The sequence below is a fragment of the Hirundo rustica genome, chromosome 1 (genome assembly GCF_015227805.2).
Source record: "Hirundo rustica isolate bHirRus1 chromosome 1, bHirRus1.pri.v3, whole genome shotgun sequence".
Classification (NCBI taxonomy): Eukaryota; Metazoa; Chordata; class Aves; order Passeriformes; family Hirundinidae; genus Hirundo; species Hirundo rustica.
Window position 1 is genome coordinate 123,580,251 of NC_053450.1, and position 26,158 is coordinate 123,606,408.

General features: G+C 40.7%; 1 protein-coding gene across 3 annotated transcripts in view; it reads right to left on the reverse strand.

Annotated features, from left to right (window-relative positions):
- Positions 1-24,410, reverse strand: part of PALS2 (protein associated with LIN7 2, MAGUK p55 family member) — a 53,676-nt gene extending 29,266 nt beyond the window's left edge. The window contains exon 1 of one of the 3 annotated variants that reach the window (XM_040063099.2): positions 24,289-24,410. The gene's annotated coding sequence lies outside the window, so the exon portion shown is untranslated. Of the gene's footprint in view, positions 1-23,556; positions 23,572-24,288 lie in introns of those variants that run through there. The other 2 variants (XM_040063108.2, XM_040063118.2) reach the window with 2 other exon arrangements.
- Between the last annotated feature and the right edge of the window lie 1,748 nt (positions 24,411-26,158).

Consider the following 26,158-nt stretch of genomic DNA (forward strand, 5'->3'; position numbering starts at 1 on the left):
TCTTCAGGGGAAAACTAACTGGGTCTCTCTTCCCTCTCTTGTCCCATCTTGTACAGGAAAATAATAAGAACATACTGACTTTGAGAGCTCTACCATTCACCTCCTTCACTCTCTGAAGACAAGCCTGTTTCTATATTCAAAGACACATCTGGGGAAAACTTTAAACTCTCATCACAACACATAAGGATTTGCTTTTGTGATGACACCGTGAGATAGGCATGGCTGACTACAATGGTTAACAGAACCACCTAGGAACACAAACATATTACAAGAAACACAAAGACAACAGCCTCCAGACACACCAGGAGGAACCTGGCAGCAGAAACAGATTCTCAGTTGAGGCAAGGTGCTGAAATAAATGCATTTTTAGGAAAGGGTGACAACAGAACTGAGTCTGAGCTGGGGACTCCTAAGAGAAAATAAGATACAACAGGCTCCTCTTCACTCCAGCCCCCGGCTTTCATGACAGGGAATACACACAGAATTCATTTCCACAGTCAATTTTCAAAGAACATCTTCATAACCACAGCAAGTTTAAAGCCTCAAGCAAGACTCGGCAGGAACATACTGGCCTGCTGTGTACAAGCACTGAATCTATACATACGACCCCACATTCAGTGAAACTAGTTTGTCATTTGAACCTCATTTCAAAAAGGGAAAAGGGGCAAAGAGACGTTAATTGAGTTCTGTGGCAAACAGCACACATCCTAAGGCGTGGGAATAGAGAAATCCCACTTCCTAAAGCAAAATTTACTAACCAGGGAATTAAATCTTCCTAATTCCCACAGAGTTCTTCAGACAACCAAACGATGTTTCAAAGGTTTAATCTACACTGTACCTTACAATAGTAAGTTCAGATCAAACAGATGTGAAAGATACCCTGATAACTCTTTTCTTCTTGTAGTTGTAAGAAAAAGACAGGTTTTCACCAAGCTCTCAGCTTTGATTCTTCTACCAAATTTGATTTTATTCTTCCTTTCAGTACCTAATTTTTGTCTACATTAATTCTACACAGAGGAAAGAGAAAGCATACATTTAAATAAATTTTCCAGATTTGCAGACAGAAGACAAATGTGTCACTCACTAGGGAAAATTAAAGCTTTTCAGAGTGAATACCTTGCACAGATTTTTTTAGCTCCGTTTCATTTTACTAGCCTCCAAGCTTACAAAATAACAGGAATGAAAAGAAAATTATGCATAATATATTTAAATAAACATGCATATTTATTTCCACACGGCCTACTCATCTGGATAGAAAGTTATAATAAGTACCTCAAGGACTACTGGAGAGGCAGGTACTCCACACAAAGTCTAGAAAGTTAGATTAAAATCTTGTCACATACATGAACTTCAGAAATAATTTCTTGTGTGATGCAAAACCTTTTCAAGAGGGATATATTGAAGTTTCACAAGACACACAATAAGCTCAAACAAGAGAAGATTAATTTGTTACTTTGCAAGCCCTTAACCAATGACAACTCTAACTTTTTCCCTTTTGTGTTTAAGGTTTTTAAATAATGATCATTGTGCTTAAATATAAGCATAAGGAGGCAAAGGAAAAGTTATTTTGTGTTGGCCACTTCTCTCCCCAGTCACAAATTATAGCATTTTTGGTAGTCTAGAACAGAGAAAAGGAGTACCTATGAACAAATTAACATTCTGAGAATATTTCACAAGTTCACAAACAGGCTATTGACCACGAATATATGAAAGACTGACAAAGCTGTCTCACTACTGCTAGAGCAAGTTTCTGAATCCATATTTTGGGATAAAAGTCTCTGGGGAAGCACTGTGCAGTGAGCACCTAGAACATTACGTTTGTGTTTTCACAGCCAGCAGCTGCATGCACTGATCAGGATCACTCTCAGCAACAGCTCCAGAGCAGCGAGCGCTGCAGCAGTGGTGGAGCTCTGCAGTTCAGCCCCGTGCTCCTCTCCACACACGCTGCTGACTGTAGCAGGGTGCAATGACACTCGGGCCTTTAAACACCCACCCACACTTTGCACCTCCTGATTGACAGACACTGCCAAGCAGGGAGTGCTGGCCAGCCCTGGACTGCCACCTTCACTCAGACATTCCTGGGCAGCATTCCATCGCTCAGGCACCTTTTCTAAATGGGACTTCTTCCTCAGGCAGTAAACACAGCAGATCTCCTCTAAAAAGGCAGTAAGACTATTAATGAAGAAAGCTGTTGTCTGCAGCATGAACACTTTACTGACTGCAGAATCACATATGGCAATGAATTTTTAAAGGAAGAAGGGAAAGCTTAATTGATAAGAATGAATGTTCCTCTGGATATTCAAATTCTGTCCACTGAATTTTTGCACACTGAAAAGAAATAACGTAAGTGCTTAGAAAAGTTTATTAATTTTTTCACTTCATTCTCTCCAAGTCTACTGGCAAGCCAAGATGGAGCTATTTTAATATAGCTATAAATAGAAGCTCAAGCAGTCCCTACCCTTATCAAACCTGGCTCAACTATATCTTTCATGCCCATTTTTCATGACTGTGAAGGTCACAAAAGCTATAGAGAAGAGCCAACAACCCTTCCCCAGCTTGAACACTGCAGACATACTTCTTTCAGGCTGCAAAGTTTGTCTAAAAAAAGACGAAGCACAAATTTTCTGACGAACAGATGGACCTCACAGCTGCATCTTTTGAAAAAAGAAAAAAAGCACTATTTAAAAATTATCTCAGCAAAGATAAAAAGGGGGGAAAAAATCAAAACTCCCAAACCAGCAGAATTAAATGTTTAAGTCTTATTTAAATACATATATCATGCCTAAGATATTGAGGACAGATACACTAAAATCTAGTATTAAGGAAATTATGTCAGACTTCCCTTTCTTAAAGAACTGCCAAGAAAAAGACTTTATAAAGTACAAAGGCAATTAACTTATCTTGATGCTCACTAACTAAGCTTGATGCTTTGAAGATAAGCCTATATAAGTGTTATGTATTACCAAGTTTTCTGACCTTTTTTAATTAGGGGAAGAATGATGCAAGCTGCAGGCACAGAAATGATTAACTGAGGAAGGACATATATGCACACACCGGACAAGTACCCAGAAAAAACAATCTTCAAGCACCATATAGCACAAACCAGAACATGTACAACCAACCAAGTCAGAGAAGTTTTTTTAAAGGCTGAATTTTTATTTCTTTTTTTGTGTTTTTACTTTTCAGCTATGGATATTAGGAAAGGATACATTGATGTCACATAAAGACTACTATACTTTAAATGAACACTAGGACATGCCCCAGGAGAAATGTCGATTTTGGTGAAGAAAGACTGTACTACTCTTAGTTCTTCAACTACTTTAGTACTTCAGGTACTGGAGACTACATTAAAACAGGTTTTAAAATGAAGGCAAAACATTCCGTGGATAGGCCGTCTAAGATACTACTTTGTACTCAAAGTTATAGCAGAAATTCAACAAAGTTTCAGAATGTATCCTGCATTCCGTGCAAATTATACAACTGGCTGAGCTTATTGCACACATCCATCATTCTCCCTGTTACTTTGCAAACAGCGGCAGGATGAAGAGACTTGCATTCTCTGCAGTACCTCTGGTAATTAATGCCAGTTTTTATGAAGTCAAAAATGCCAACAAAAGAGATGCAACAACTAAAGCACATCTTTTGAAGTATTGTTTTCTCTAATGTGCACTCTTCCAAATGAATCAAAGCTTTGTATCTACATTTCTGCCACAGGATTCAGTATTATTTATCTGTTGCAGTACGATAGAGCATGAAGAAAGCAGGACTGAAAAAATGCTAACATGAGTAAAGACGACAGTTATATAGCACAGGAAGAAGTTATGTGCACCAACCAAAGCCAAACAAATGCAAGAATCAGTTAACTGTAACACTTTTCTTGGTGAAACACTTGAGAGGAAGACATGCAGAACCATCTATAGTTTTATCCCATTCTCATATTCAGTCTAGGGGCAGCTGGAAATCAATTAAGATTTCTTCCTCAATTAGATCTCTTCTTCACACAAGTAAAAAAATTAGACCTGAAGTGAAAATAATGAACACCCTTCCAAAGGGAAAGACTTCCACTCCAAGAACACACTTTCATCTTACTGCTGGTCTCCAGTCAACACTGTCATAGTGGATAAGGCAAGATGCATGTTGTGCCCCACTTCTGAGACCAGGCAACCCCAACAGCAACTGCTCCAAGCTCAGCCATCAGCATCTTTTTCCAAGCATTTGCACTTTCATCTATGAAGAGTGGGTAGGCTTTTTCTCAAAGCAAGCTAAAATTCACAAAGATTGCAACATACTCTACTGTCAGTGCAAACGTCATGGTTCAGAACATTAGTAACAGAGCTGCTCTGTAGCGTGGTTTGTACATGTCTGCAAAAAAGACAAGGTACTTCTAAATAAACAAAATTAGATATTCCACTGTGTAGCAAAGTAACAGCACTGCACCTCCAGAGATCCATGATGAGTCTGATTACCAGAGATGATGTTGGTTCCACTGCAGTTTGCATCTCAGGGGTGTCTGCACCCTTGTGTCTGAAGGCACCTGATCACTCAGCAGAGTATCGGGAAGATATCATTAAAAACAATCCACACTTCAGATACCTGGGCATTTCCTTAATCCTGGTTAGAAATAGAAATAGAAAATCTAGAATAAACAAGTCTTTCTGGTCCCTGTTCTTAATCCAAGTTTTTTTTACATCCAGCAAACAATGTCTCAGTTTTCGTTACTCTAACATAAAGAGGGCAATTTTCTGCCCTTCAGAAGGCTTCTCCTCTCCTGGGAAAGAAGCAAGCCTGGCATAACTGCCCTGCACCTCTTCCAGTCGACATCTTTTTTCAGTATAGACAGTCAGAAGTGTGGAAAATATATCAGACGAGAGTCTCGTGAGTGCCTTGCACGGCACCATTAATACTTGCCTCTCTAGTGATACAGAGAGATAATGAGATCTATTTTGACCTTCTAACAGTTACGTCACGCTGTCAGCTCAATCTACTGGTCTGTCACAAACCGGTACAAAGGATCATTTTAAACCTCACTCTCCTCCAAAATTAAAGACTCTAACTGAACAAAATGTCCCCTTTCTTCAGTGAAAACACTACATGTATATTTTTTGCCATTGCTATGCCTTCAGGTTTCAAATCAGATTTTGGCACTTTGTTTTTGGTCCTCTTTTGCTTTAATGAAAATGCTTACACAAGGAAATGCACCAGAAACCAGGTATCATCCAGGTAATACTGTTGCTTTTAGCATTATTTCCTTTTACGGCCACAAGTGTGGGAGACACTGAGGAATTCTTCATCTATGATGAAGAGTTTTGGTATCAAGTGAAATAACACTGTATCACAATTTTCAGAGTTATTTTATAACAACAGCAAAATGCTTTTTTAAATGAAAGCATTCAAACTCAGCACTTTCAAAATCTGACTGCTCCATTATGATGCAGCCACTTAAAAAACTACACCTCTGCCCTTTTAACAATCACACCCATATGTTAACATTTCATGCATGCACTCTTTCAGGCCTCTGCTACTGTATAAGTATTTAATGAATTATCCCTTCCAAGCTAAAACACTGGAGTATTTAAATTAGAGCTGTATCAGTGCAGGCCTAAAAATATTTCTGAGGTTCCACTATGGATGCTACAAAGCATTTGAAAATCGCTCAATAAAACTGTATGCAGAAAACCAAAAAGCAAGATAGCTTTTTGGAGCACAGAATAAGTTAAAGCACTTTAGAAAATATTTAGACTATGTCAACATATTCTTTAATAAAAAAGGAAAAAGATATTAAATTACACTATTATTATACCTAGCTCACTTTTCTATAGAAAGGAAATGACCTACCATGAAACACTTCCATAGGGAAGTGTTCAGTTAATTCAGCGTCTGCTTACTTTCACTCAATTTTCTACTGCATCCCAGCCTTAAGGCAAAAAATTTGGGACAGAAGTGAATCTGCAAACAGGAGTGAATCTGCAAAATTTATAACATTTAAATGAAATTTTCTCTGTCCCAGGACCTCAGTTTTCAATTTAACATGATTACCTAGTACATTTTCCAAAAATTTCACTTGAAGTTCCTCCCTAAACTTTAATGCTGCTACTTCCACTAAACTAATCTCTCTCATGCACACACCCCCATTTCTATCCAAACAAACTTACTAGGAAGCAGTAAAAGCATTTCACTAAATTAATGATGTTCTAGTTCAGGGTGACTTGCAAAAGGAAAATAAAACTACCTTTGTCATATGACACAGTTCTTGCTTATTTTAAGGACACAGCTAAAGCTTCACCCACAAAGAAAATTTCCAAAACACAGTTGGAATGTTAATAGTGATGTAGTGGATAGAAAATGGCTTTTTCAAATTTGTTTGCTGAATAACACTGCTTAAGTTTCTAAAGAGTGAAAAATACCACATAAACTCGTGTTTTCATAAAGAAATGGCAAAATATGGCATGTTAAAGGCTTACTTGATCTTCAGGAATGCTCAAAACACATCTCTATCACTTCCCTAGTGAAGAGACTCCATTCTAAACCTTTCTTTCAATTCAATGCAGTCAAGATTTATACAATTGCCTATTCATTACCCTCAACAGTTATGTTCCTTTAGTCCTTTGAAGGGTACGTTCAAGAACCCTGGAAAAGGAACAAAAAGATCAGCTTGACACTTGTATTTTGAAGAGAACTGAAAAACTTTACAGAGTAAGTCATACTGCCCTTAGTCATGTGCTTTACTTCCTGGACTACTTTCCCACATTATGTTATCAGGATTTATTCATGATTGCAAGTGTTTAATGAAAAGTGGGAAATCTAATTTCAATTTAAGAATATCTAGGCACAATAACATCAAGAAAAATTTATTTTTAGTGGTCTTGGGGCAGCTTGGATTAAGAACTACATGATTTTAAGGAAACTGCCACTTCAAATGCTCTCTTTGAATGTTTGCCACCTTCACTTTAAAGTCAATTTCCAAGTTATTGCTTTAAACCCTGAATGATAGTGTTCTATGTTGTATAAGGTGAGCACAGGCAATGAAACAGCAAAGACTATCTTCAAAACTGTATGTGATGCATACTGACATGTTTGAAATTTTCTACTCCATTTCCTCAGAATTCCAAGTTGGGTTTCGTTAAGTTTTGCTAAGAACTTCTCAATTTTCAGTCACGTACCCTATCACTCCAACTGAAGCAAAACCAGAGAGCTTTTAAATAAATTTTGCACATTTTCCAGTTCAAATGTTTTGGCTAGTTTTTTGTTTGGTGGTGGGTTTTGGTTTTGTTTATTTTGGGCGTGGGGTGGTTGTTTTTTGGTTTTGGGGTTTTTTTCCAAAGAAGCACTGGCAAATGGAAAGACAGCTGAACTTTTCTTCTTGAACAGTTCACACCATTGCAAAACTCAGTGAAGAATAGTATGTGTCAAGGCTTTTCTCATTTTCTGAGACAGGCAAATTGCTCTAAATCTGAAGGCAGTGATGGTTGAAACTGCAACTTTTACTGATATGACATCATCTCTTTTATAACGGCTTCTCTTGTAAAAATAAGACCATGAAGGAATTTGGCTTTTTGACTGCATCTGAGCCATGAGAAAGCCTACAGAGGGGAAAAAAAAAAAAATCCTAAACATTGTAAGATAATGTCTTTCTCGACTAGAAACTGCAATTGCTGTTTCTTAAAAGCAGTTCATACACATCCTCATACACTAACACTCTTCAAACCTACTTATGCTGAAACAATAAAAGCCACATTATCTTAGTTTTCACTCAAGTCCTTTGTTCTGTTATTTCCCACACTGCTTAGGGGAGGGGAGGAGAGGGAGAGGAAGGAGAGGCCTAGTATACAAGCAAGTACTAGCACAACTCTTGTTGGGTTTTGACTACAAAACCTCTCAGATCTGCACAAATTTTAAGGCCCAGCTACCAGCGTATCAGTAGCCAGAACCACTTCTAATGCCACCCCCAGAAAAAGAGACGATTCCCAAAATAGCCTATTGAAGGCGTCCCATGTACAATCAGGAATGGTAGATTAAGGATCATGAGTCTCTGTCGCCAGCTTTGGAATTTCATTGCAATAGATAAACAATAATTCCATGTATCAGCTTTTCCCCAAGAAGGTTTTATGAAGTCCAGGTCCTGACCTGGCAAAGAGTACTTGCTTTGCCAACCACCTTCAGCGTGGCAGTGGCAGTCTCACCACACCAAATGAGATCTCAGAGCAGTCAGTCCCATCCATGGTTGTTTCTGCTTATCTAACTCCCCAGTGAATTCCTCTTTCCCTGAAGAGTACTGGGGCTGAGAACAACATAAAAAGAGAGCAATGTAACCTCCTATGGATAAACTGGTTCTTTGGACACAGCTAGTTTTAAGACTGTGGAATAATTTAACAATAAATTACCTTCAAGTTCCCAAGAAAATTTGAAAGGGCAAAAATGTCTTTTTCCATAACTTTCTGGGTGTTACAAGGTCAAAACCACATTGTTGCCAGTACTTATAAGTGTCATGAAAAAAACCCAGTCCTATCTCAGCAGACAGGTTATACAACACAAGAGGTAGTAAGAAATAGAGTAGTCATTGTCTCCTACAAACGTGACACTGAAGTTAAATGGCCCCATTCTTCCTGAGGCTTTTGAAAAGTCTGAAACAGAACACAGTCTAGGAATGCATTTTCAGAAGTATAAATTCCTGTTTGCAGAAAGGAAATCAACCTGTTTACTTATTTTTCGAATAACCATCTCCATTTTTTTTCACTTTTCACTACATTTTTCTCAAAGACGTGTCCAACACCCAAATGGAATTTTGATTCTGTTTCAACTTCTCAAAAACCCTGTATATTAACATGGCCCCCAGAAGACCTGCACACATTCCACTTGTCATGCGGTAGAGGACAAGTCCTAGACTCAGGACAGAAGCTGGTTTACTGTCTCTACTCAAAGAGCAGCTGATACTTTTAAGCAGCCCAGGCTTGCATTTCCTTAAGTCAACAGACCCTGATACCTCAGCTACATGCATCCTAAGAGTCAGCTACACATGCGCGCAAAGTTGTAGGCACTGCTGGACCGCTGGACAAAGACACATGATGGACTTTAGCTTGCTTTTTGGTCCAGTCAGGAAGGGAAAACAGCTTGAAGAAACAGATCTGATAAAGTAAACCACATGCAGGTAGACTCCCAAACACCTGCCCCTGGACAGATCCAGTGGCACACCAAAAAAGGCACCAGCCCAGCAGTCTGGTAAGCACTTACTGGATTGTGGTCCAACCTACTGACACTAGTCTGCACATTGAGAGACCCTCTAGAAACATCAGCTCATTGTGTCAAAACTTCCTTTGGAATATTCACTTTGGAAGAAACCTCAGCAGTACTAACACCATATTGCTTGGAAAGGGACCTTTTTATTTTCATTAATATTCTTTCCATTAACTAAGCTTACAGATGGCACTGAGTTTTTTTCTACAGTAACTTGCCATGGTTATAGCAATCACATTTGATCCTCTAAGAAGGAATTTGTGTTCAATGACTGAAGATTTGAAACATGAAAGAAGCTTTCTCAGCTGCAGAAAATCTGGCAGAGGTTCTGTTTTCCCAAACACAGTGTCAGGATTTAAATACCACATCACTTCTCAGCGTAAGTTTTCAGATCCAGACAAGCCAACTTTCACACAGAAGGAATCAACACTTGTTTTTTAATACCAGAGAGAGTGCTTTGAATAAGCTCCTGCCAGTAGTTCAAAAAAGAAGCCAAGTCTCTGTATTGAGAAAATCTTTCCACAAATTAATTACCATGCCTCTGTCAAGAACAATGGACATCAAGCGCTATGAAGGATAAAGATTCAATCAGGCATGCATTACATTGGCTCAACATAGGATTAAATTATGGCTAGAGAATTAGAGAAAGGGTAGAGAATTAAATGGTCTCATGATAATTTTTTGCTATACACTCTTAAGTACTTGAAACTCACTATACAGTTACATAAATTTCACATGTGCTCAAAACCATGATCTTCCTGTGCTTAATAAATGAATTGTTAGCATGTCAAACAAGTTAAAACAGAGGACACCAAGAAGATCTTCAATTTTCTGATCTTGTGTGCCAACCAGAAACTTAAACATGAACAGAAAAAGCGGCTCATCCATGCTAAATACCAACAGGATACTGTAAAACCTTTCTCCTGAAGGATTTTTACCTAAGTTTACCTAATTCTTTAAATAAAGTCCATCACTCTGCAGGCAGTCCTTGTTTCAGAGAGATACCCTGAACCTGAACAGGTACCTTTTTGTGAGAAAGGAACACTTACACAGTGCTCCATGTGCACACATCAGATCTCTTATTTTAAATTATCAGGAAGACTGTCTTAAGTTCAAGACTTAATACAATGAATAAATCAGTATAATAATTCTACCAGTCTTACTTTTCAGTTCTGCGGCTTTCCAATAACAGGTGGATACAGCTTTTTCTGTATGACAGATATAGAAAAAACAATGCAAAGACTGATGAAATGAGAAGTTTACAGCACAGCACAAATCTGCTTCATGCAGCAGAGCTGCAAGCCTCCACCATAAACCTGAAGCATGGAAATCTCACTGCAACTGCACCCCAGACATGCTTGCTTTTGCCAAACATTTTTACTTGAATCTACTATGCTAACAGCAAAGTCATGCAATACACAGTGCCCTATGACTTTCGAGATTTCGAAAAAGACACACACGTAACAGCATCCCAAACAAATTCACAGGCACAGCACTTCCAATGCCATGTACAAATAATCCTCTATAAAAACCTGCTGACTTTAATCCTTTGAAGACTTTTGTTGGTTTATATCTTGGGAGGGGTAGAAAATATATTTCAGTGAGTTTAATCACCACCAAGACGCACAAATTTAAGATCATCTTAGTGTCAGATTATCTCTCACAGGATTTTTTGCGGTCATCATACCAGCCATCAGAACACAGGCCTGGGCACATACCCCAGCATCAGAGCTCAAATCATTCAGCCAAATACCCTACCATACATAGAGAAGCTGGTCATCTCTCCAACACAGACATAAAAGTAAAATTTTGTTTGAGTGAAAAGTCCCAAACACCTACTTAATAGTGAATTATTTGAAAATTTATCAAATAAAAGGGAAAAAATGGCTAGAAAGTAGACAACACACTATGATGAACTTAGGAAAATTAGATACAGCAAAAGGAGTAGCTCAGTAGGAAGAATAAAAACTATGTGAAATGTCTTATATATTCCAGCTAATAGCCCAGGAAGCCACACCTCGTCTGTCATTTTTGTACACAGTCTAGCGCTATCACATGGCACCTACACCATGCTGGAAGGGATAGTGCTTAAATGGAACTGCCATCTGCTCCACCTATCTTCATGTACACAGACTGGTACTTCTGCCTGGAAGATGACATGATGCTTCTCCACTGATGTGAAAGACAGGGAGGTTCTCAATGCTGAGTCCCCCACTGTGCCCCTCTTTCAGACTGCTGCCTTTAAAAAAGTTGGTTAGACAATATTCCAGAGAAGGAGAATTTGCTAAAATATTACTGAAAAGGATTTAAGTGTAAGTTTAGCTGCAAGCAGGTAACCAGCCCCAGTGACTTCAAAGTTAAGACATCTGTTAAAGTTGGTTTGGGAATTATGTTAAAAAAAAAAAGAAAAAAAAAAAAAGGAAGGAAGTGACCTACTTGAATGAAAGACTCATTCAGAGGTTTATACGTTCAGATCCGCTCAAAAAAGGCAGACAAGAGGTATTTGCATATATTTCCTTAAGTACAAACTGTGAAATGTCACACAGTAGACTCTTGATTAATCCATTAGACTTTTACACTATCTTTCTATCCGAGGCCTATTTCTGTTCACACGAGAAAGTACCCCTCCTATTTCCTAAGTATACCCAAATGCTTAAGAATCAGAGTAGAGACTAAAATCAAAATGGCATCTTAGCTGCAAAAAAGAATGAGTAGCTTGAATAAAAGCAAACTGCTATAGACATTCAGAGATCTTTCTAACATGTTTAAATGCCAAATTAAAATAGAAGGCCCAAGATCTCAAGAGTCTCCTTATGACTCTTCACTTCTTTTGCCTTTCTTCATCCTTTTAACTCATGCAGAAGCTGCCAATGAACTCTAAAAACTACGTAACAGAATCGTTAGCAGGATTCTAATTTTTGTCACAGATAACTAAGTAGAGCAATTCTAGATAATATTAGCTGAGATTTATGATGCATTCAACATCTTCAGATGCACAAGAGTATTTTTGGACATAACTTGGAAAGACAATATTCAATGTACAGCTGATAAATTTTACTCCTTTTTTTTCTCCTATTTCCATCCAAGAAGCATATTCATGCTGCACTTTCTCTCTTTTTTTTTCTCCAAAGGATCTATTTCTTCAGCAAAAGAAAACACAAGTCTGGTCAAGCCTCAATTTCAAGGTATCAAAATTATCAAATTATAGCTGGTTTTGAGAGTAGAAGTTAGATAAATCTTTGTCACTTCTCTGAGCAAGATGTACCAATAACCAGAGGAGGACCTGCCCTCTTGGTGCAACTTGGGGCAAGAAAGGTCAGTCAATTTTTCTGTACTCCACCTATGTTGTGTTATATCTGTTCCATTTCTGTTGCATTATTACTTAGCTAACGAAATAAAAAAGCCCTCACATAATTGTTAGTTTTATGTACCACAATCAAATTCTCTTCTCCCAAAAAGAAACAGCATCTATGAAAGCTTAGATCAAGTTCTTGGTAATGGAACTGCTCTTAATTTTATATGCTTCCCAACTTCTGCCAAGTTTGAGAGCTTGCACTCTGGTCAAACTAGGGGCTTGTCAATGAGCACACTCCCTATTAAAATATAATAAGAAAGTCACCTTGAAAAAGTATTTTTTAAAACCTTTTTAGAGAACTGTATTGGCACATTGCTTTGACGTTGCCTCTTTAACAAATGAAAGGATCAAACATGAGAACTGTGACTTTTACCAATGAGTAAGAAGATGATAGACTGGAAAGGGGAAAGAACTCGACATCTCTCTGAATCCTTGACACCACATTTCCAGCAGGTAGTAGAAACTATTTCTAAAACACTAATCCTTTATTCTGTATGGAAATCACTGCTTGGATTCTAAGATCTCGTATCAAGCTGATTTCACTTGAAAACACATTTCCATTCACTGTTAACAGAGGATCATCTAGAAAGCCTGACTACACTCTTCTTCCTTACATCACAACACTGAACCTAGAAGCTTTAAAGCCATTGCTTATTGCTGTAAAACTTGAAAGTGTTTTCCAAGTGATACCGATCTAAAAATCTGCTAGCTATCTGTAGAATGACTGAAGTGAGTAAGGCAAAGAAGAGCCAGCTGCTTCAGCTTGTTCCCAGTTCTGTGTCTAGATACAGGACAATGTGAAGGGAGGCATTAGGAAGGATGCTTTTTAATCACAGCAATTGCGACACTGACGTTTCCTTATCTGTGCATTTCCACAGATCATTTGAACATGCTTCCAGGCACAGGATACCATACCATAAGACTAACTTGAAAGAGCATTTCTATTGCTAATCAAGAAGTCTTCCCTCCATCTTCAGGCGACCACCTTTTATCAGCACAGACATATAAGTTCAGAGGACTCAGTGACAAAACAACCCCAAATTCAAACTATTAGAATGTTCTTCCTTTAATCCCAATACACATTATCTGTGTTTATTAAAACCCCACAGAGAAGAAAGAAGAACCTTTAAAACCACACCACGATATTGGCAAAGGCTAGGTCTACCTTATACAAGGTGCCTGTGTGGAAGCCAGGATCATAAGAAACATGTCACATGGCAGCAGTCAGACTTTTGGAGAGCAGGTAAATATGTAAACAGGCATACAAGCTCCAGTGTTTGGAGGCTAAACATCTATTTCTGCTGTTTCAACTGGACACACCATTAGGCAGAATGGAGCAATGGCCCACAAAAGAACAACCTGTGGGTACCCCGGTCAGTCTGACATGCTTCCGAAACCAAATTATGGGTAATCATTAATCTGCTGCAAACTTGCCACTAGCTCTGTTACCAAAACAAGAACTCGTACTGGATCAATCTTCACAGAAGGCTACAATGCTGCACATATCACATCTCAGCTATCAAGCACTTCAGTGAAAATCCATTGTCAATTATTTAAAGAAACTAAACAGTAATCCAATCCAAGGATAAGAGTTTCTCATGTTTAATCAAACAGATCTCCAGTGCACACTAGCAATTTATGTATGAATACTAGTCCATTAAGAAGTTGAGACCAGTTTTGAAATAGAAGTGTCTTGAATGGTAAAAACACCCAATACAAATTACATTAAAAATCCACAATCTAATATAAAAATTAAAAATATCTTCAGGTTAAACATTAGCTAGATTCTGGGAGATTACCTAGGGAAAACATTATGTATGGTTACTTTGTTCTTATGCTTTCCTAGATAGTTTGTGGATGCTGGGCTTTCTGTTTACAGACAAGCTTTTTTTTTTTAAGATACCTAAGTATGCATATATATACATCCACACACATACATAAAATTCTACATTTCATTAAAAATTTCTTCTTTTTCTGTATGTTTCCATACATGTATGCAGTCACGTGCATGCATACAAACAAAATAAAATATATACATTTTTAAAGGGCATTTAAAAGACAGACTGTGACTTCCCACCCATTACTGGTAACAACTCTATCTAGTTCAAATGGGTAATATCCTAACACAGAGCAAGACCACATCAAACAAGAGAAAGTTCCTGATGCAGGGTCTTTCTTCAGTGCAATATTAGAGAGTAGGAATCTTTTTCTTACGGGTAGCCACACCCACAGGTGCTAGCTAACATGTGCCTGGTATTTCAGGTCATCCTCTTGCATTTATACTAGCTCCCTAATGATGTGCAGAAGAGCAAAGAAAGAAAAAAAGTGGCAAACGTAATCTGTTCAGGGATGGACTTCCTGGAGACCTTCAAGTCTTATGCCTTTTGCATTATCAGTCATTCTGCTGTCTTAGTTCTCAATCCCCTCTGCAAAGCTATCAGATCTTTTTGGAAGCTGCTAATTTGCAGGCCCAGGGCAATTATATGAGATGTTATTTTAGTCATGAACAACGCATTAAATTTTGGATTCTGCTGCTATTGTGCATTAGCACAATGAATTCTTCACCAGTTTTTGGATAATGATGTCTAGGCACTTGGGGACCATGTTATGCTTCTTTATTCCTATCTGGAAGCTGAATTTAAGGCTATCCAGACACGATTTTTTCTGGCCCCAACTTCTTCTCATCAAGAGACATCCATGTCTTCTGTCTTCTTGAAAATCTGCTCAGAGATAACATTAACAGGAGCTCCTGAGAGAGTCTGCATGGTTTCAGACACTGCACTGCATGTTAGAAAAAGGAGCTGGATCGACCTTCAGTCTGACCCAGTGACAGTTCTTATTTGAAAACCTGTTGTATTCAATGGGACCCAAGTACTTTCAGGTTTGCAATGAACTTATGAGTTATGCAGCTGGGCTGTAGGACCTCATTGACAACACAAGTAACAAGTTTCACCCTTTAAGATTACATTTACTTTTGCATTAATATGTAATACTCCTGCACTTTGATACCAGATGTCAACTACAGAACCAAAATGACTGCACCCACAGATATCCAGGCTAGTCTTGTATTCAACACAAACAGGAAGTCATATTCTGAGACCTCAACACCGAAGATTTCCTTCTATTTCAAAACAGCACTGTATTATTATAAGGTTAACTTACAAATCAATCTCTGTAGTCCTCTCTCATCTGCTGCTAAAGTGCATTGCTGCTTCTTAAAGTAAAATCCAAATACAAACAGGTCATTTATATAAATGCATTTGCATCCAATCGTGGTTCACAATCATCTACCCAGAGATCTGCCCTTCCTGCTGAAATTCATGAAAAAAATAGGAAGAACATTTTCCTGACTATCTTCCCTGACTAACTCTGCTCCTCTGTTTATTTCACACTGACTGGCTTTCTGTCCAAAGATTTTGTAACAGAGGTAAAAGTAGTAACTTGCTTTATTCATGAAGCTTACTGCCAAACTATTGGAAAGATTTCAAACCCAGAACTCTAGAAATACAGATTTAACGAAAACATTGTTCTAACTAGACTTGGTTAAATGTCACAGTTGAAAGATTTAGTGTACTTACTCTCTGCTTATTAAGTAAATATTTCCAGTATTTCCAAATTAAGAAACTCTGCAATTGAGACTAACTGAATACAGCACGAGCTGTATCAAGTTGAGGAGCAGAACAGATACCTACCTGAAGGAAATAAAGTTATGTGTGGAAAAAAAAGTTAATGTTAACCCTTCAAATGCAAGTATTCTTAGCTTTCCCAGTCTACTTATATGGAAGAATAGTAAGCATTAAAAGTGATCTATATTTTGAAGTAATTACAGAAAAATAAAACTCAATGTATTAAGTCACCCTGGAGGAAAAAACAGAGTAATCTAATTCAAACTAGTCTATGGCTGTCCAGAGAGATTACCTCCTGGAAGTACAGTAATTATATTTGTAAAGTAAAATCATTTATGCCTGGGGTAGGGAAGCCCAAGGGATTTTATTTTTTTTATTATTATTTGAAATGCATAAAAGCTTTATGGTGACATCCATAATGAGAAAAGAGCTTTGTGCACAAAAATACACATTCTGTGTAACAGCCTTCATCAGAAGTGGTAAACAGATAAATGTAACTGGTACAACTCTGTCACACCAGACGTCACACAAACAGACATACAGTGGCACTTTTCCGTATAGGGCCCAATCATTCTAAGCCAAGTAGCAGACAGTTCTGAAACTTACTACACAAGCATTTTTTGCCAAATTTGTAATTAAACTGATTCTTACAATTCTAAAGAAAGGATTCTTAATAGTTTCACTGAATGTTCCTCTATGTAGTTTTTTTGCTTGTACCTTACAAATAAAATTACTTTAAAAAACCCAACCAAACACTACATTCTTACGAGCTCAGACTTACTTAAGTGTCTTAGTTTAACAATTCCAGTTAATAGCAAGACCTAAGAGTACCATTCTGACAGTCTCACTGTCATACAAAACTCTCAAAACAGGTGTGGTTATTGGAGAAACGTGTGTGGTCAAACAAGGCCTAACTTAGGTCTTGTCTACAAAAGAGAACTCCACCAGGAGCCAGAATTTGATGGTTTGAACAGTTAAAAAGAGACAAAGTAAAACAATACCAAAACCTTGAAATCTACGAAGCAGTTATCTCGGAAATTTCAAATTACAACAATGTGCCTCGAGATCTTCCATTTTATGACGAGTCTACCTGCTGAACAGTCCACCTTTCTCTTTTCCATTTCTTATTCATTAGTACCAATGAAGTTTCATGAAGTACCATGCTGCTTTCCTGAACAGCATGGAATCTAATGTAAGATGGAGAACTGTGTGCTAAACTTGATAAGAACTACACATTTCTTTCTGTTGCTGTTTAGTTAGTCTGTGCTGTTTGCAGAGCTATTTGCCAAGATTCGACACAGTTAAATGTGCACACTTCAATTCATAGCTAATAAATTCCGTTCAGCAGTAAACCTGCCTGCTTCCAGGCGACAGCACAAACAGTCCCAGCAGAGACTGCACCAATCTCCCCAGCTAATAGACTGCGGGGTGGGAGAATCATTTTTTGATCCAACTACAAGAGCAAGATTTCTATCTGGATCAATTTTTGGCAACAGCGGATTTTTTCTTTTTTTTGTACGAATGTAGCCACTTATTTGTTAAGAAGCACCAGCTTATTTACCAGTGTACTCAGCTAAGCAAGCAGGCATCCGCACGACAGGTGCTGTCTTCTGTCACTCCCCCGGCGCGGTGGCCCCGAGCCCATCCCAGCGCCGCTGCGGCGGTGTGGCCACTGGAGGGCGCGCTTGAGCCACCGTTCCGAGCCGACCCGGCGCGCTCGGGCTCTGCACTCTGAGCTTGGAAATCGCTAAATACAAACCCCTTTTCTGCCCCTTTTTAACAACAGCCAAAGCCTCTTACCTGCTCGCCAGTTAATCTCCCACTCCAATAGCACGATTTCTAACAGTGTCTGGATCCCTAAGACTTACCCGTTGGGAGCCAGTCGTGCGCGTGTGTGTGGCAGATACAAGGACAGACGGATGGATGGATGGATTTTTTCCCTATCAAATTATGTGGCAAACTCAAGAGACAATTCAACTCTTCAGGGCTATCATATCCCTTCCCTCTTTGTTTATTTATGGCCTGTCCTCAAAACTGCCCAAAGGTTTCTGCCCTCCAGCACCGGGAACATGAAGCAGACATGAAGGTTCTCAACCATCAGTCAGAGCAATTCAAGCACAGTCACCACCGCTGCTCTGACCAGGTAATGTTACAGAAGCGCCGATTAGCAACACAAGTTACCAGTTTATCTTGCTTCCCAAAGCACAATGACTCAAAGGCAGTGCATCCATTTGATCTCTCCTGTGACAAGACACCTGCGAGATTATCACAGAGCTAATGACGGATAACTCCTTTTAAACAACAGGCTTCCACCAAGGTTTAATTTTTTAGTAAGTGGGCCACCCCAAATAAAGCTATGAAAGAATAAAACAAAATTCATAGAGCCAAAACCAGTGTTTCACTTGAGAGTAAGCCCCGGTTGAACACTGCTTTAAATACCACACATAGCAATGTACACCCAGAGTTTATCCTCAGGGAAGATCATGTAAGACAAACGCCAACTACATCAAGCAACAAGCTCCTGGAATTTGTTAAAATACTTCAAAGATTAAATCTGCATAAAGAAGCTTCACTGGTCAGAAGTGATCAAACCAAGCACCGTGCTCATCCCATCTTGCTGTTCCATACCAAATTTAGTGCAAGCAGACCTGTGCCAGTAGATCTGAGAAGAGTCTGACTGTCTGCTTGATTTTAATTCAGTTGACTGAATGCCCTACTGTCACACACTCCATGAACATTAAGTTTCACTTACCAACTTCTCCCTGCCTGCACGTTCTTTACTGAAGAATGCCTAAACTGAACTTTCAGTTGTTAATTACAGCTCCTTCTAATGATCTGAAGAATGCGTGAGAAGCTGGAAGCAGCAGCATGACTACAGCAAAATTAATAATGTTCAAGCAATTTCTGTGCAGCAGCCTTGTCCTTTGCTACAGCACAACAGCTCACAATACAGTAAGCCAGAATAGCTTGGAAAGGGGAAATAAACTTTTCTCTCACTTCATTTGCTAGAATACAGTCTGTCTTCCCAGTTCGAGAACTTCTGCTGCATAAGCAGTTCCATCTTGCCAAAAAGACCTCTGTAAACTTCAACAGAGGATCAGGGAAGGCATGGGGTGGAATTTTAATAAGATACATAAATAAAGGCTGACTTACCAATTGGCCCACTGACTTGTTAAAAAATAAATCAACATCACATAAAAAGTTGTTGACACGTTTTACATACAAAACCTCTGAGATGATCCCTGTGGTCAGATTTCTGAACAATTAATGAATGAACATGGAATCAAATATTTTTTTTAAAAATTGTGGTGGAATGAAATAACACAGTCAGAATGGCTGATACATCTTTCTTTTATTCTCCTGCTGATTTAATTGAGGGCTCCCCTACCTTGTGTTACTAATTTTAATAAAAAACTTTACCCAATCTTTTCACCCTTAGTCTATTTACCTTCAATCTACTTTCCTCCATCCCGTGTTTGGATATTTTAAAAGGCATCACTTAAACTTCTCATTAATGCATATTTGACCAGTGGGTGGAGATAATTAGAAAATTAAATCCAAACTATTTGAGTAGCCACTCTTACTACAGAAGCAAAGTTTGAATGCCACTCTCACTAAGAGGCTTAAGTAAACTATCTTAAAATAAGCATTTAAACTTTTTCTTACATTCGAATTTTCATTATTTCAACAATATCTCAACAAAATGTTTGCAATCAAAATGTAAAGGCTTAAGCTTATTTGAAATCAACAGTTGTGTCTCCACCTACTGGAAAAGTGAATTTAACTGAAACAGTAATTTGATCCTTTGAGATGCGGGCAAGCAGAAGCTGCAAGAGGAGCAATGTTTTTGTTTAAGATACAAAGAATTTGTGTGTGTCATGTGTTATCACGTTTTGTGTCCCCCTCCCCCCAAAACAAGTTTACGGAAAGCATTGTCATTCTCTGCAGTACGCATGGATTTCACTGAGTCCCTACTCTCAAACAGCTCCTTGTCAGAATGTAAAACTAGTCAATACTCTTAAAAGACATGGATAGGTAATATATCAAATAACACGTGTTGCTAGTAAATCTGAAATGCCATCTGATTTCAGTATCTTTCTAATTTCCACCATGGTTTCATGAAACCTGGACACTAGAATGAGTTATTTAAATAACTTATATGTAAAACCCATGGAATGGTTGCTAATGTGAAACACCTTTTTCTTTTAAGCTACAGACTTGAAAATAATTAAAAGACGGTAAGAGTAGACATCCCATTTTTCAATTCTTCTTATTATTTATCAAAGGTTGTGAAATTACTGTAACTTCAAAGACTTTAATTAACCCAAAATAGGAATGGAAATGTTTACATCTGGAAGAACCCCTGTCCTAACCTCTCTTTCTATCTTTTTTTTGGTCTCTATTATTCTTGTAAGAGTGACATCAGCCATAACTACATAATTCAGGCTTACTTTATTCTGAAAAAAAGCAATTTTAAGCCACAGGACAGCACATTACCATCACCATGCTTTGCTGTAGTATAACCTGAGATCCAACTGCAGATGCTTATCATGACCATGGAATCATATGAGCCCTCTAACAGAATTTGTGACCAGCACATCTGTATTTCAGCCTGTCTCTTGCACGTCACACTGAACTAAACTCACTCTTCTCTAGCACCCTCTATGAGCTGCTTCTCTTGTGGGGGACAGTAAAACCACTCTTCCCTCTCACAGACTTGCCCTTAACCCCGCCATTATATTCTATGTCGGATTTCCACACAAATAAGTCCAATAGTGTCTGTACCACTCCAGTTGCAGGATGCTTCTAAAAATTCAGGGTTTTTACCACATGTACAAGCCAACCCTTCCAGGTTTTATCCATTTTTAGTTTAAGCACAGAACATGACGCGGCATTTTATTTTAACATATGTGAGATTTTCATCCTTTCAGATCTTGAGGGTATTATTCCTTCCACATCTGCATGAAGACTGTCATAATCCCAAGTGCATACCTGTCTCTTAAGCAAAAAGAAATTCCTCCCACTTCTTCTTCAGCATGAGAAAAGATTCACAGATCCTGCACAGAGGATCAAAGGGCACTCACAAGCCTGAGACAGTCACACCCAGTGAGAACTTTAAATCACTTCACAGAAAGCATGGGTTTAAAGCAGGACACTGAACTTTCAGAAAATGCCATTCAAACTACAATTTCTATGAACAAATACATTTAGAATAACACAAGAATTCAATGACTGAGTCACTGTACAAAGAGACTCATACTATAGTCTTTTGCATGTCATTTTGGTACTCGGAAGTTTTCTCCAGATCACTGACCTCTGTTTCTGCACCCAGAAATACCAAACACATGGACCTAACAGCAAGCTAGAGCTCGATGCTGACCAAAGATACCCAGTGCTTGAGAATAATGCCCTGATCACATCCTTAACAACTTAAAATAAAGCCAAATTATTCGATCGATTACTTGGTTTTTCCTGCCTTTACTATGGTTAAATATCAACTAAAAATGCCAAAACTAATAAGTCATACTGCCAAGATTCCTCTTCCTTTCTACCTCCCTGAGGTTTACATACACACAAATTCAAAAAAAGGAAAATAAAGGTCAGATTAAAATTTTATGCTCTAAATAAGAAACGTCCTAAAAGATAGAGGTTTTGCAGTTATTCACCCAATTAGCCTTTGTTAAGACTATTTCATATTATTCAGGCACATTTTCATTACTTCCTTTCTTACTTTTCTTTTATTAAAAAAAAAAAAAGTAATAATCATTATTTAATAGCTTCCACTATTTTTTAAAGAAAAAAAAAAAAAAGGCACAAGAAAGAGGTAGTTCAAAAAAGATCCAATTGCACATCCTGCAACAGCTTTTCAATCATTTTAGAGACTTAGAGTACGCAGTTGGCCCACTAATAGAGCAGCAGAACAGATACCATTCCACAGAGCTAGTACAGTATATTTGTCAATAATTTCCATATTAATTAGTTCTCAACAAGACAAGCTGAAAGAGCAGTGATCCATAAGATCTAAAACAAATGCAAGCACCCTGAATTCAAGGAAGCTGAATATAGACCCTTTTGGATAGATGTCAAAGATTCCATTAAAAACCAAGAAAATAAACAAAAAACTCCAAAATCTTAACAACAAAATAAAAATCTAGCAATGCTACCAGCGTTGTGATACCGCACCTCAGCACTGCAGATTTTTCACAGCAACACAGATCTTGGGGAATCTATCTAGTGGAATACTTAGAGAACAAATTAAGCACACATGATCATCAATTCCAAACATTTCAAGGGAGGGAAGAAGAAACTAAATATTTCTCTGAAGCATCCTTTAAAAATCCCATTTAAATGAGCCCAAACTAGACTCCAATTGTCAGCACTTTAGTTAAATGAGAATTTTCTCCATGTCCTTTTCAAGAAGAGTTTTTTGGCAGATGTACGGTCCAGCCACATGTCAAAGTATTAAAAGCCAGCCACCTCAGCAGAAATAAAAGGAAACATTAGGATGCTAGTGTCGACCCAACCAGTTTAACAGACACTATCTGTTCAGAAGCAGCATGCTAAGATTTCAAAGCCTCCTTTAGTCCGACATCTATTTATAGCTGCCCAGTCCCCGTACAATTTCTCACAGCCTCACCTCTCAAAGCCAGGTGGGAGAAGTTCAGTGGACAGAATCCTGGGCCTTGTGCTGCAAGACCGCCAGAAGATCTGCAACTCTCCTCCACCACACTCATGTGCGGGGAGACCAGGTGTTAGGAGAAGAGACTGGTCGAATCCACACAGGAGCCAAATACATGGGATAAACCTTCCCCCTCTTTTAGGAACTCACACGTTTTTCCTCAGACAGCAAGCTGACAGTAATGAACCACATCAGCATCACAGCTTCAGCAGAAGATACCAGTCTGCTTCCTCCTCAACACCGAGTAACAGCCTAATCTAGCTGCCTTTCACGCCGAGACAGAAAGCTATCCAAGCTTTGACCCCCGGACAGCAGCAATGTCATCCAAGCACCTTCCCACCTACAACGCTACTACTGCACACTGCACCTTCCTCAAAGAAACTCAGAGGCTGCTGGCTTTTTTTCCCATGAAGTCTCTACCACCCAGCCATGCACGTTTTTTTAAAGCACTGATCCAGGTCGGCTCTCCCTCATCTCCATCAGATATAACATCGCGGGAAGGGTGCAGATATTTTCCTGCATACGGAGCACACCGCTACAGGCTGAACTCCGGTCCAAGCTCCGCACATCCATCCCTGGTGCCTCCTCTCCTCCACCTACATCCACTTGCCTGTAGTACTCGTACAACGACCGAGATGACAGCACTGCTGGAAACTCCTGCCCACCTGATCACAGCCACATTTTTGCCCCTCTCCCCAGTCAGAGGCAGACGGAAGGGGAGGGTTGACTTTCTCGGGTAGAAAATAGGCAGGGAAAAGCCGGGGGAGAGACCAGGAGAGGAAGAATCACCCCAAAGGGAGAGAGGATAATCCCCGAGAGGCGAGGCTGCGGAGGAGCATAAACGCGGAGGGAGGGACAGGGACAGCGAACCGGGGGGGATAATCCGGCAAAGAAGGGGGGAGATAATCGCCTCGGAGGGGGGAGGTGGAGGATCCCGGAGAGGGAGGGGCGGGAAACCTGATAATCTCCAGGAGAGAAAATACCGGGAAAGAGGGTGGGGGAAGGGGGGTGGGCGGGTGGATAATCCGGAGCGGCAGATGAAGCGCGAGTCTCCCGGGGACGCATCCGGAGGCGGGAGGAGGAGGGTTAATCCCCGCTCTAGGGGCAAAAATCCCTCTTCCCGGACTCCGGCGCTGCCATGTTCGCTCCCCTGCAGGCCCGCCCGGCCCCGCTACCTGCGGACGGCTCTTCCCGCCTCACGCCACACGCACGCGGGGCGCCTCCGCTCCCGCCGCCGGGTCGAAGGGCTCGGCCGGGACGGCTGCGGGACCCGGCCTCCCACCACCATTTCCCCGCCGGCCGGGAGGGACGGGAGAAGCGAGCAGCCGGGCGGGAGAGCCCTCCCTCCCCCCCACCCCGGCCGCGCACGCGATCTCCCCGCCGGTACGGGAACTCACCGGCCGGCACCGACTCCCGCCGCTCCCCGTCCCCTCCTCCCTCAGCGGGCGCCGCTCGGCCCCATGGACGATCCCGGGCGCGCGGGGCTGCCGGAGGCACGGCGCGAGCCGGAGGTGCCGCCGCCGCTCTGCGCCCGCCTCGGCGCGCGCCGCCGGCGTGGCTGTGGCACGCGCTCCCGCCGCCGCTCCTCTGCCCCGCCCACCCCGGGCGAGCGCGCGCGCGGCCTCCGCGGCAGTGGCGCGCGAGCGCCTCTCCCGCTCCCGCCCGGCGGGAGCGCGCGCGCCGCTGCCTGCCCCTTCCCTCCGCGTGAGGGAGAGTGAGAGTGCGAGTGAGAGCCGGAGAGAGAGTGAGGGGGCGAGAGGGGTCGGCGAGCGTGAGAGGGCCGGTGTGTGGGAGCGCGCGCGACTGCGCGTGCCACAGCGCCTGCGGGTGTGCCCGCGTGGCACAGGGTGCGTGTGCGAGCGCGCGTGTCTGTGAGGCGGCGCGGGGAGGTGGCGCAGGGCCGTGTGGGGACACGCGCGTGTTCGTGTCAAAGCACGCGTGTGTCAGGGCCGCCGTGGGAGCTGAGCGCTGGCGAGTGAGGAGGGAGCCAGCGTGCCCGTGTGCCAGCGTGCCCGTGTGCCAGCGTGCCTCTGTCCTGTGGCCGTGTCCCCGCCGGTACTCCCGGACGGGGTTCGGGCTCTCCCCGGCCCGAGTCCGGAGGGGACGCGTGGCGCCGCCTGCTCAGTCGCCGAGTGCGAGAAATGCTAGCGGAGAAGCCGCACATTTCAGGGGGGAAAGTGGGGAGTTGGTCCTGATGTCAGTAACCTGCAATACCATTTAAATGGAAATAACACTGGGAAAGCGATTTCCCCGCACTTCCGGTCGCTGTTTAAACATTTCGTTTGTTTTTAACAATTATTATAGAGCTGCTCTTGCTTTTTGTTTCAGGGGAGGCTCTCACCTTTGGATGCTCGTGGACTTGGGGAAATTTGGGTTGCGCACAGTCAGTCCTGCGTGCAGAATTCTCACTAACTAAGGCTAGATTTCTTTGGTTTTCACCTAAGGGTGAAAATTGCTCCAAAAACGAAATGCTCATATCCAAAACAATATGTCATTGCTCGGCTTTTCATTCACTTATTCCTCCTCATACCGACTTTTCCTGGAAATTTCTGAATCCAAGCATACACTTTAACTGCAATCTGCGTAATTGTGCTGTTTTAAGAATACCTGTTAGCCCCGTGTGACATAAGGTAAACTTTCGTAACAAGCTGCAATTCAAAACTGGCTTTTTCTTTGGGAGCTATTGAGGAAAAGGGAAAGACAGAGCAATGAGGGGGCAGAGCTCTAACAGAAAATCCACTAGTTACCCATTTTCCTGTTAATGGGTTCAGATTCTGCTTTCCTACCAGATAATGACTAAACTGATTTCTATGCCACCAACATTATCAAAAAAAGCAGCTGATATTTATAGTGGGCATAATTACAGAAACTGTGGAACAGCAGCCAGCAGGTGAAAAACCTCTCAGATTGTCCAATAAAGTTGCATCAAGTAAATGAGATGCTGTGCACCTCATCTTAGGAAAACAGTGTGTAAAATTCCTTTAGGAATTATTTTTACTTACTCTTCAAATTACAGTAGCTACCCTGCACTGAGAGCTTCATAGGCATGCCGAATTATACATCCCCAGGTCGAAAGATCTTACAGCCCTCCTGCAATTTCTCAGGCAAAAAGTCCAAATTGAACATATTTTTGGTAAATTGCTTCACAAGCAGTTATCTTTTCCTCGTTAAACTGAAAGGAAACTTAAAATGGCATGAGGGATTCTAAGCAACGTAATGACTTATACCACCCTTCCCATGTTTGAACCCCTGCAGCTATGATGGAAA